At 39.2% G+C, this 10,707-nt stretch overlaps 1 protein-coding gene across 12 annotated transcripts in view; it reads left to right on the forward strand.

Annotated features, from left to right (window-relative positions):
- The window catches only part of Arb2a (ARB2 cotranscriptional regulator A), a 448,678-nt gene that overhangs the window by 208,667 nt on the left and 229,304 nt on the right, over positions 1-10,707 (forward strand). The gene's annotated exons all lie outside the window — the stretch shown is intronic.

Raw genomic sequence — 10,707 nt, forward strand, 5'->3', positions numbered from 1 at the left:
GTGTGACTACATAGTGGATTATGTGGTACCTTTCTAATGCATGAGGAGCAGAGTAAGAGATCAAAGGACTAACTCTTTCATGTAGCAACTTTCCTTAACTATCAAATAATATACTTGCTATAATATATTATGGCTTCTCTAGGGGATTGATTTGGTCTAGGCAATAAACATTGTCAGACATGCCTGGCAGGAAAACCTGCTTAATATGTTTTGTAATAAGATGGAATTTTTTGTTCTTAAAAACATCTGCCAACTCAATTCAAGAGTGAAGACAGAAAATGTCATCAATTTAGTGGTAATTCTATAAATTTAGTTTCTCTCTGAGCAACACATATCAAGACATACAAAATTCCCAGTTTTAACCACCACTGGTTATAGTACTTTGTAAAACGATGAAACAAAAACATTTTATTTTTATATGATGTGTTAATTAATTCATTATGAATTTTAATATTTCAGCTGATAAAATTTAACAAGCATCTTGCCAACAGATCATTTTTTAAAGCATCTGTTTTTTAATGTGTTGGGTTGAGAACTGAGTCAAATAGCTAAATATGTACATATTCATTAAAAAAACATATTTACACCCCATAACTACGGACACACTATTTTACTCCTTGGACCACCAATGGCTGCTGCTCTTCACATTGGAGCTAGTGTCCTTAGAAATGAGCACTACATCTTTAGCATTCTTTAACCCAAAAACCTTTGGGAAGTTAGCTGGATAAAGAAAAAATACTTTGGCTGGTAGCTCTAATAATCAGTATAAAATTGTTTAAATATGTGTGCATGCATGTACACCCACACATACAACATGCTTGGTCTGTATAATGTTACTTGTATTTATATGTTTTCAGGGATGACCTTTTGGTCTTGGATAACCAGCTTATGTCTATGTAACAACAGTTAATGAAAAAAGAGGCCATAATTTGAAAGAGAGTAAGTGGGGATACATGGGAGGGTTTGGAGGAAGGAAACGGGAAGGGACACATTATGTCCTTATGATATTCAAAGAAATATTCCAGTGGTTTACATATTCTCACAAACATGCCTAAACTCAATTTCATTCTTGAGAATTTTGTTCATTACAATGAACTATCATTTGATGCCATTCACCATACATGCCATTTCTCCCCTCCAACACTCTATGCTCCCTTCCCAACTTCATGTGTGTGTGTGTGTGTTTTTTTTTTCTGAAAATGCACTAATCCATAATCAGTTGATTCTCCATCCTCCAGGAGCTGTATGTGCCAGTAGCTGCTCAGCAGAGTGAATCCTGGAGAGCACCTTCCTCTCTGTGCTGGAGTTTGGATGGCTTGATTTTGTGAGGGGGTTGTGCAGTAGCCACAGCTGCCGTGGGTTCCATGTCACATCTGTTTCCAGCACTCCTCATCCTCCTGCTCTTTCATTATTCTTCCAGGGATGTTGATAGGGCTGAATAGGAGTCTCGTGTTCTCAGCACTTTGACCAGCTATGAGTCTGACTCTACTGCTGCCATGTACAAAAAGAAGTCACTCTGACCATAGTTGAGATCAGTCCAGATCTATGGGGATAAGCATACATATTTATAAGGCAATTTGATAGCATTACCATTGAGACAATAATAATAGAGAGGAAGTTATCCAATTGGTTTACAATTGATTTCTCTGTCCTGTAGCCCAATCTGTGTTTTCCTCCACAATTGTCTTACCATGCAGTTGTTGTGGAAGCAAGTGCAGTGGCAATGGCATGTGTGTATGAGACCCTGGTACTTCTCTGACTAGTAACCTGAGGAAGGAATCCCATGTGTGCACTGCAGGTTTAACCCGTGTCTGTGAGGAGTAGCACTGTTCATCCATGCAAAGCAGTTCTTCCAGTTAAATTTTTCATTGTATTGTGAGACAGTAGGCGTCCATACAGCTTCTTAATTCTTCTTTAGAGTTACCCCCATAGCCCCTAACATTTCCATACGTCTGTGCCCCTCCCCACCTTAGATTTTCTACCCCCAGTATTCCACCTCCCTACTCTCATTTCACCTACAGTCTATTATCCCCCCTTGCTTAATCTGCTGACCTCCCAAAAGCCCCTTTGTAGTTTCCTGGCTTCCAGTTGTGCTCCAAGTTAAGACAGAAAACAAAACAAAAATGTGAAGCTGGGACCCCTGTGTGAGAACTCTGTGCCTGAATTACTTCACAGTTTAGTTTTTTCTGTGATATCTCTTTACCTATAATTTTCATGATTTCATGGTTTTCACAGCAGAGTAATATTCCATTGTGTATCTGTACATGTTTTGTCTCTTCATTTATAACATACATCCAGGTTCTAGCTAATGTGGGCAGAGCAGACATGAACATAGCTGCCCAAGTTTTTCTGCAGTAGAATATGCAATTCTTCTGCCCAGAAGAGTACAGGTGGGTCCTGTGGCGGTTCTATTCCGAGGGTTTTATGTTTGTTTGTTGAGAAAGCTTGGGACTTCTTTACAAAGCAATCTGTACTTGTCTACACCAGTTTACCAACAGTGTATAAGAGTTTCCTTCCCTCACGTCCAGGCCAGCTTTTACTGACAGCTGTAATGGTCATTCTGACGTTTGGCCACCCTTTGGGTGTCAAGATATATTTCATTTATCAGAACAATACAATCAAGAAACAAAAGAAAGATCTTACAATGCATTACATTTTTTATGATTTTGCATTGGAGAACATTCATAGCTGCTCCATTGAACATATGACTTTCTGGCTGAATGTTAGACACACCTACAAGATTTTCTATGGTTTTACAAATCAACTTAAAACCTGTGTCATGAAATCACAATGGGATAACTCTTTCTCATTTTCAGTGTCTGATAAGATACATGGACATGAGATTAGCAGTAATGAGTTTGATCAGCCTGAATTGAATTACATCTGTTCAACTTAGCATGACTTAAGTTGATTTTCCCACACCTTAGTTTTGTGTCTGAAAACTAGAATCATAAGATAAGGCAGTTTTGGACACATAGTTTGGGGGCTTTAAGACCAGTAGCTTTAGGCTACATATCTGAAAGTATGTTTGCTTTATTCTCAGTGTGAGAATCATGTGAGAAAGAGTCCACTCCTGAAGATCACTGGCTCTTGTGCCTTTTTTCATTCTGACAGGGTTGAGTTCTCTAGAACAACTGAACACCCAGCAATTCAGCTCTGGCTTATAACTTGTTAGAATTGCTCACAAAACTAAAGAAAATATTTTAGATTTACTTTTGTTGTTGTTTTATAACAACTTGTATTACAACTTGGGAATGTGAAAACAAAAAAGATGCGAGAGCAGTGTACCTGGAAGGTTTTTTGCTGAATTTCAGTGTCTGATCTGGGAGTGCTACCTGCTAGTGCCACATCAGTGTATTCAGTAAGTGAAAACTTCTCCTGTCCCACAGGTCTGGAGGAGAGATTACAAGTTTCTACCTTATAATCAATTGTTCTTTCTTGGGAACAAGCCCTGTTCTGAGGGCATCAAAGAGGTCCATGCTACAACACTTTATCTGCCTAAAATCTGTGGAAAGGGAACTCTTGCTTGACAAAAGTCATTCCTATCATTTGAAATTCCAAGACATTTAGGATTTATGGAGCCAGGGATAAAGTGCAAATATGTTCATCAAACCAGATCTTACCAAAAGTAATCCTTTAGCCTTTTATGACTCAAAGAACAAAAGAAAATCAAAACATTGGTTTTACTAGTTGATATTGTCCAACTAGAAAATGTGACTTATATCTGAACTAGTGGATTTAATGTTTCCCCTGTGAGGACTTTCTTCATCATCTCCCAAACATTCCTTTTCACATGGCAGAGAGTGCCCAAGAAGGAATGCTTTCCACGGATTGGCTTGAGCAATTCTTAGAAAGAGAAACTGACTGTGGTGTTTGTTTGTTTTTGTTTGTCCAGCTGGGCTGATTGGATATTTACACTCATTGTTTAAAACAATGAAGAATGATAGGAAGAAACATACGTTGCTCTATCTCAGGGGCCATCTAACAACAGTCCACTGCTGTCATTGCTTTTCTAATAACTCAAGAAGTTGTATTAAAATACAGTCATTATCCATTCATGAATACATTACTTTCTTTATCTTACAGTTTTTATTTAAAAGAGTAAGTATAATGAAGTTTGATTTCAAAGTTACTACAAAGTTGTTTTCTCATTGTTCAATCTTTTCTTTTCTTCTTTCTTCCTTTTTTTCATTTAAAAGTTTTTTTTTTCATTTTACATACCAACTACATTTTCCCCTCCCTCCACTCCTCCCGATCCCATCCATCCCTCTCCTATCCATAACTCAAAGAGGGTAAGGCCTCCCGAGTGGAGTCAACAATGTCTGGCATATCAAGTTAAGGCAAGACCAAGCCCCTCCACCTTGCATTAAGGCTGAGCAAGGTGTCCCTCCATGGGGAATAGGCTACAAAAAGCCAGTTCGTGCACTAGGGATAAATCCTGGTCCCACTGCCCGGGACCCCACAAACTGCACGAGCCACACAACTGTCACCCACATTCAGAGGGCCTAGTTTCATCCTTTGCAGGCTCCCCAGCTGTTGAGCCCACAGTTCCTGAACTCCCACTAGCTCAGGTCAGCGGTCTCTGTGGGTTTCCCCATCATGGTCTTAACCCCCTTGCGCATATAACCCCTCCTCCCTTTCTTTGACCTGACTCCAGGAACTCAGCCCAATGCTTAGCTGTGGATCTCTGCATCTGCTTCCATCAGTTATTGGATGAAGGTTCTATGATGACAATTAGGGTAGTTGCTGTGGATATTGCTCTATATATAAATAAAACACTGGTTGGCAAGTGGCCAGGCAGGAAGTAGGTGGGACAAGGAGAGAGGAGAATTCTGGGAAGCGGAAGGCTGAAGAGAGAGACACTGCAGCCACCGACAGGAGAAGAGCATGTAAAGACGCTGAGAAGCCACCAGCCACGTGGCAAGGTATAGATTTATAAAAATGGGTTAATTTAAGATAAAAGAACAGTTAGCAAGAAGCCTGCCACGGCCATACAGTTTATAAGTGATATAAGCGTCTGAGTGATTATTTTATAAGTGGATTGTGGGACTGCAGGGCTTGGGGAACCTGGAGAGAAGCCCTCCAGCTACAAATGGCGCCCAACGGCTCGAGTTTCCACCTTAAACCTGAGAATATTTAATAACCAATTCTGAACAGAGCCAAGACGCAGGTTTGAACACTGGCGGGTTCCTGGCGGGTGCGTTTGACCAGCACTATGGCGGGAATGAGGCATCTGCCAGGGACACATTATGCTATGCGGTAGATTTAGTCTTTACTAGTATTTAAAAAAAAAAAAAAAAAGGTTTCTGGGCTACACGCTGCTTTGATAAAAGCTTAGACCCACTATTTCTGAGACTTGATGACTCCCAGAGCTGGCGGAAAACGTACCACTGCCATGTTGGGAAGCTGAACTGGGCGGAGCCAGCAGCCACAGCGCTGTTTCAGGCTCAGAAGGATGCAGTTTAAAGCAATAGGCTCGAGGTAATATAAAACATAAGCCACGTAAAGATGGCTACCACACAGAGAATCTGGATTATGTTCTCTTTGATATTCGTAACTGAAAAAAAACATTTGATTACAAAAGCTGTTGAGTTATGCCAAAATGTATATTTTAAAGGTACCTTCACTTCAAAATTTGGATTTAAGGATATGTTGCTTTGGAAAAGAGATTCTGCTTTTGTTTCCACAGAAAGCCAGAGGCTGTGGATTTGTTCCAGATTAAGATACATCAGGTTTCACCAGCCAAGACCCCCTGAAAGGCCTCCGGTGACACCATGGCCCAGATGATCCAACATCCAGAGCGGTTTCAAGGCAACTGGTTCACACAATACAGCCTCACGGACTACCCCATAGGCCTAAAAATTTTCTTTGCATCCCCATAAGATACAGCGCCCCCCTCCAGCAGGAAGTAGTAAGAGATACTACGCCCAAATTCCCAAATATACCAAGCTGGCTTTAGAGGTGGAATTGGCTCACTCCCCCTCTAAACCCAGACATATTGCTTAAAAAAAAAAAAAATTGGTTAAGAGATTCTTGTGTCCCAAATCAGAAGAGCCCTCTGGTGTGGGACAGAGAAAAACCAATATTTTTATTTAAAACAGGTTGATTATAAATGTGATCTCTTTCTAAAAAAGAAAAGGGGATATGATATAGATATATAGGAGAATGTGGAGATGATGAGATAAAAGGGTAGATTAATGAACCTGCTTTTAAAGAAAACTTGTTTGAAATGTCTTACATTGGTATAGATTTTAGTTCATGTTTAAAATGTTTTACATTGGTATAAATTTTAGTTTATTGATACAAACTTTAAGTTAATTTTGTTATACTATATATATGTTTCTATTCTTGTTTGAGGTATTATGTTTATGTAACTCATTTAAAATTGTAATGGATAATTAAAAATAGATTAATAATTAGTCATCTATGATAATCATATTTGTAGCCATGTTAGTTAAGTCTTCTAGGTATACATAGATATATTTCAGATAGATAGGTAATCTTCAAACACTTCATAGACCTGGAGAATATGGCATTTAAATAACTTAGAATTCTGTTGACGTGAGACACAATTGCTCCTGGCTGCACCAATTTGATCCCGAGAGAATGTTGGGCTTCTAAGACATTTCCATTGGGAAGTTTGTCTTCTTGGCACAAAATGGCCTACTGGGCAAAGAACTGCCCTTGCCTTGATGGCTGACAGTACAAATGCAATGCTGTCCTTTCTGGACAAGCGGGACACAAGGAAAGCGACCACTGTACTCTGCCAAGACAGGGTAAGATGGTCTTTCAGAAATCCTGCTTCTGAAAATGGTCTGTCAGATACTCTAGGCCTATAGCCAATTTGAATGCACCAACAATGCTGAGAAACATTAGGTGACTGTCCAGGCTGCCAGCTGTCTTGGTCTACTCTTGCAAGATTCCCGAAAGTTGCTTGCATCCATCTACCATTTCTCAGGGACCATTATGTTCCTTCTCAGGTCTTTGATGTGGTTGAAAACTAGATAGTTGTAATTTCCTCAGTTATGATAAAAGATAAGTTAGATATAAAACCTTAAACTCACAAATATAAGATAGATAGGACATCTTCTTTAATATTGTAACTATAATTCTTGCTCGGTAATTGTCTTGTTATATGTAATTTTACCATGTTAAAGTTAAAACCTTCCTTTTTAAAAAAAGAAGAAAAGGGGAAGTGCTGTGGATATTGCTCTATATATAAATAAAACACTGGTTGGCAAGTGGCCAGGCAGGAAGTAGGTGGGACAAGGAGAGAGGAGAATTCTGGGAAGCGGAAGGCTGAAGAGAGAGACACTGCAGCCACCGACAGGAGAAGAGCATGTAAAGACGCTGAGAAGCCACCAGCCACGTGGCAAGGTATAGATTTATAAAAATGGGTTAATTTAAGATAAAAGAACAGTTAGCAAGAAGCCTGCCACGGCCATACAGTTTATAAGTGATATAAGCGTCTGAGTGATTATTTTATAAGTGGATTGTGGGACTGCAGGGCTTGGGGAACCTGGAGAGAAGCCCTCCAGCTACAGGTAGTCATCAATCTGATTACAGGGGAAGGCCAGTTCAGGCACCCTCTCTACTATTGCTTGGAATCTTAGCTGGGGTCATCCTTGTGGATTCCTGGGAATTTCCCTAACACCAGGTTTCTTCCTAACCCCATAATGGCTCCCTATGTCAAGGTATCTCTTTCCTTGTTCTCCCTCTCTGTCCATCCCCCAGTCTGTTCCCTCATTTTCTTATCCTCCCTCCTCTCCCACCCCCTGTGCTCTGTTTACTCAGAGGAACTTATCTATTTCCCTTTTCTAGGGGGATCTATGTCTGTCCCTCTTAGGGCCCTCCTTTTTAACCTAACTTTTTTTAGGTAAGTTTTACCTAACTTACCTTTCTCTGGGGTTGTGGATTGTAACCTGGTTATCCTTTGCTTTACATCTAATATCCATTTATGAGTGAGTACATACCATATTTGTCTTTCTGAGTCTGGGTTACCTTACTCAGGATGATATTTTCTAGTTCTATCCATTTGCCTGCAAACCTCATGATGTCATTATACATAAAGAAATATGTACCACATTTTCTTTATCCATTTTCAGTTGAGAGGTAGATTGTTTCCAGATTGTCGTGATTACAAATAATGTTGTTATTAACATAGTTGAGCAAATGTCCTTATAGTATGATTGTGTACTCTTTGGGTATATGCCCAAGAGTGATATCTCTAGGTCTTGAGGTAGATTGATTCCCATTTTTCTGAGAAACCACCATACTGATTTCCAAAGTGGCTGTACAAGTTTCCACTCCCACCAACAGTGGACTAGTGTTCCCCTTACTCCTCATCCTCTCCAGCATTATTCCTAATAGCCAGAACCTGGAAACAATCCAGAAGCAAACTCACCCAGGAAGAGTAGATGACAGGAAATAATCAGCTGAGGGCTGGAATCAATAAAATAGAAACAAAGAGAACAATACAAAGAATCAATGAAACAAAGAGTTGGTTCTTCAAGAAAATCAACAAGATAGACAAACCCCTATCCAAACTAACCAAAAGGCAGAGAGAGAATATCAGAAATTAAAAATCAGAAATGAAAAGGGGTGTGATTGATTGTTGATATATTATTGCCTGTATATATTGTATATAGTTATTATACTTATTGTATATAGTTTTTCTTATATTAGTTATAACTTTTTTATTTTAGACAGAAAAAGGGGAAATGTGGTGATACTTTATTTGTGCGCCCCAATAAAGTTTATTGAGGATCAGAGCAAAAAGCCAGCCACTATATTAAACATAAAGGTCAGGCAAATGGTAGCACACACCTTTTTAATCCTAGCATTCAGGAGGCAGAGATTCATCTGGATTTAAATTCCAGAAGTAGTTAACCATAGAGGTCTGGAAGTCTGTACAGACAGACAGGAAGTGATAGAGCTGGGAAAAAGAGGAAGTGATGTAGCTGGGCAGAGAGAGGAAGTGAGATGGCAGAGCACAGAAAGGATATAGGTGTGAGGATACAAGAAGTAGCTCTCTCTGGAGGCTGAGGGGTTGGTAAGGTGAGGTGGGCTGTGGCTTGTTCTATTCCTCTGATCTCTCAGTTTTCACCCCAATATCTGGCTCCAGTTTTTTTTAATCTATGAGACCTTTTAAGATTTGTCTTACATCTGATACCCAACAGACATAACAAAAGACACTGAAGAAATCTGGAGAATCATCAGGTCATACTTCAAAAACCTCTACCCAGAAAAATTGGAAAATCCAAAAGAAATGGAAAATTTTCTGGATAGGTACTACTTAAATTAAATCAAGACCAGATAAACAACTTAAATAGACCCAAGGAAATAGAAGTAGTCATTAAAGTCTCCCGACCAAAAAAAAAAAAACAAACAAACAAACAAAACAAAAAACAAAACAAACAAACAAAAAAAAAACCAGGGCCAGATGGTTTCAGCGCAGAATTCTACCAGAATTTCAAAGAAGAGCTAATACTAATACTCCTCAAATTATTCCACACAATAGAAACAGAATGAACATTGCCAAACTCTTTTTTATGAGACTACCATCACCCCGATACCCAAACCACACAAAGACACAACAAAGAAATAGAATTATAGACCAATTTCCATCATGAACAGTGATGCAAAAAATAATAAAATACTAACAAATCAAATCCAAGAACACATTAAAAAAAATCCACCATGATCACAAAGTTGTTTTAAAGCATTAAAAGAAGTAATAATTTATTTAAATCTTTAGAAATTTAGAAATTAATAGTCATATTTTCATGCTTCCAAAGCCCAGTAAACACAATGTTTTTTAAACACACACACACACACACACACACACACACACACACACACACACACACGCTGGTAAATGGCAGGGGTGCAGTGAGTAGGAACAAATAATATAATATACAAATATAAAAAGAAGCCGCAGACTCTGTAGAACGATTCATCAGTGGTTAAGAGCACTCATTGCTCTTCCAGAGATCCCAGGTTCTATTCCTGGCATTTCATGGCTCACAACTGCTTGTGATTCAAACTCCAGGGATTCAATTCCATGTCTGTCCTTTGTAGGCACCCATACACATGTGGTGCCACATACACAAACACCCATACACACATGTGTCACATAGACATAAGTAAAAATTAAAAATCAGTAAATCTTATTTTGAAAAATGAAATCTGACAGTGGTGTGTGTGCTATTCAATACAGTATTCCCATATTTCCTTTCACGCCTCTACCTGCCCTTTATTCTTGGGAAGAATTCTGGCAGAGGTCTTTTCCTGGGTTATCTTTAAATACTAAAAACATGAACATTATTCATTCACTGGAGAGTTTTTGTTTATATAGTTTCTAATATCTGGTGTTTTTATGCTTTGGATATGAAGTGTCCTTTTTCAAAAGGCTGATGTGTTGGGAGGTTGGTATCCACCTGGTGGCACTATTTTGGGAGGTTTTCTGGAGACTTGAGGAGTTGGGACCTAGCTACAGGAAGTAAGTAACTAGGGCTTTGGACCTTGAGGTTGTCTTGTTGTCTCTGGCCACCTCCTGTTCCCCCTTCTTCTGCTCTCCTGTGCCATATGCTTCCACTACCCCAGTGTTCTGTCCAAGCATGTAGAGCCAGGTGATCATGAACTCAAAGACTTTTCTCCCTGAAGTTACTTTCATAAGTATTGGATAAAGCTCTGGACTGTTAAACT

This window comes from Peromyscus maniculatus, chromosome 15 (assembly GCF_049852395.1).
Source record: "Peromyscus maniculatus bairdii isolate BWxNUB_F1_BW_parent chromosome 15, HU_Pman_BW_mat_3.1, whole genome shotgun sequence".
Taxonomy (NCBI): Eukaryota; Metazoa; Chordata; class Mammalia; order Rodentia; family Cricetidae; genus Peromyscus; species Peromyscus maniculatus.